Raw genomic sequence first — 1,744 nt, 5'->3', positions numbered from 1 at the left:
GAGCTTGATATCCCCTGCGACTATGGTCCCAAGCCTGCAGATTCAACTACTTGGTCCCTCTGGGTAGCTGGCTGTGACCAAGCAGTGACCACAACCTTCCCCCAAGGAGGTAAATCTTAATGGAAGTAGATTACCTCATCTCCCTTCTGTGGAGTGGCTGGTGGATTTAAACTGCCAACCTTCTGGTTGTGTTAGGCCACCAGAGCTCCTTATTTTGTCATTACATTATGTTAATAATAATAATAATAATAATAAATAGCCAAACTTTCCACTGGTATACTGTGTGTCAGGCACTGAGCACTGGTCCAACATCTCTTTGCTTTGCAAACACGGACAGTTCCAAATCACAATTCGTTCTGTCAGCTGGAATTCAAAAGAAACTGCAAACTTCCACACTCCTTCAAGTGTGGCATTGCCCTCAATCAAATTTCAAATTGAGAGCCGAATAGCTCATGAGAGGTTTCCGAGACCTCACGAGCACCAGGCTCACTGAAGGCGAGAGGCTCCTAGCAGGAAGCTAATTCTCCCTATTTCCCTTCCTGGAGTTGAGCCTTTGATCTTCTGGCTCATAGATGATAGAGCTCCTGTGAGTTGTCAGAAATGGCTCAAGTGGGTTTCTGCCCCACTGGGTCGGCATGTCTGTGGCCGCTCAGAGCCTCCTTGCCCACTCTCAGATTTGGCCAGTACTGAACCCTGAGTTCTGAAGCCATTTCAGTTCAGATTGTTTGCTGTTTTGAAGTAAAAGCATTTGCCTTTGCTGTATGTTCACCGCAAAAGGGGAAGAGTAGCCAGGAATACTGTCGACCGAGTGTCTGTCTGGGGAACGACTCCTACAGAAAACTTAGGGAGTTTTCCTTGTTCTTTGCTTGGGGTCACCATTTGGCATATACGTTGCCCCTCAGAAGGAATGTTATGACCAAAAAATCCAAAAAGCAAAGCAAAACAAGTGAAAGCAACAACTAAATTTTAAAGTCTATGGTGACAAAAGGAGAGAGACGGGAACTTGGGCCCTGCAAATAATTTCCCCATTACTTTGAGAAAACAACCTCAATCTTTCAGGCCACCCTCTGGGGGCGGGGAAGAGTGCTAGCACGCTGGTAAACCACTCAATTAGACTCTTAGAAAATGGTTTTCATCCATCCATCTGTCCACCCATGTACCCATCCATCCATCTAGATATCTATCATCAATCTATCTAAGCAAAATAGAACTTTGGCTTGAAACAGACTACCCACAATGGGAAGAATAACTATTAAGCCTCAGTAATTCGGCAGTAACACTTTTGAACATAAAAAAAGGCAGCTGGCCTTAAGCACAGACATTCCACACCTAGCATTTATGTCCATAGAAATAATAGCAAGAGTGTGTAAAACTGACGCACAAGGACACTTGTTGCTGCATTAATTGTGATAAAATCAATCGGAAGCAACTTAACTGTTCATTCCTAGGGCAGTGGTTAATTATTTCTCAGGCACTGCAGTTCTTAGTTCCTCAATTTCCCCATCTGAAGAGTAAGGATTAGGAGCCCTGGTGGCACAGTGCCTAAGGCATTTGACTGCTAACCAGAAGGTTGGTGGTTCAAACCCACCAGCCGCTTCACAGAAGGAAGATGGGACAATCTAATTTCACAAAGATTCACCACTTCAGAAACCCAATGAGGTCGCTGTGACTCAGAATGACTTGATGGCAGTGAGTTTGGGTTTTGTTTGTTTGTTTGTTTGTTGTTGTTGTTGTTATTTGCCAT

This window comes from Orycteropus afer, unplaced genomic scaffold (genome assembly GCF_000298275.1).
Source record: "Orycteropus afer afer isolate SDZICR_OR568_19922 unplaced genomic scaffold, OryAfe1.0 scaffold00049, whole genome shotgun sequence".
NCBI classification, from domain to species: Eukaryota; Metazoa; Chordata; class Mammalia; order Tubulidentata; family Orycteropodidae; genus Orycteropus; species Orycteropus afer.
The sequence above is the reverse complement of the archived record's forward strand: the minus strand, read 5'-3'. Positions refer to the sequence as shown.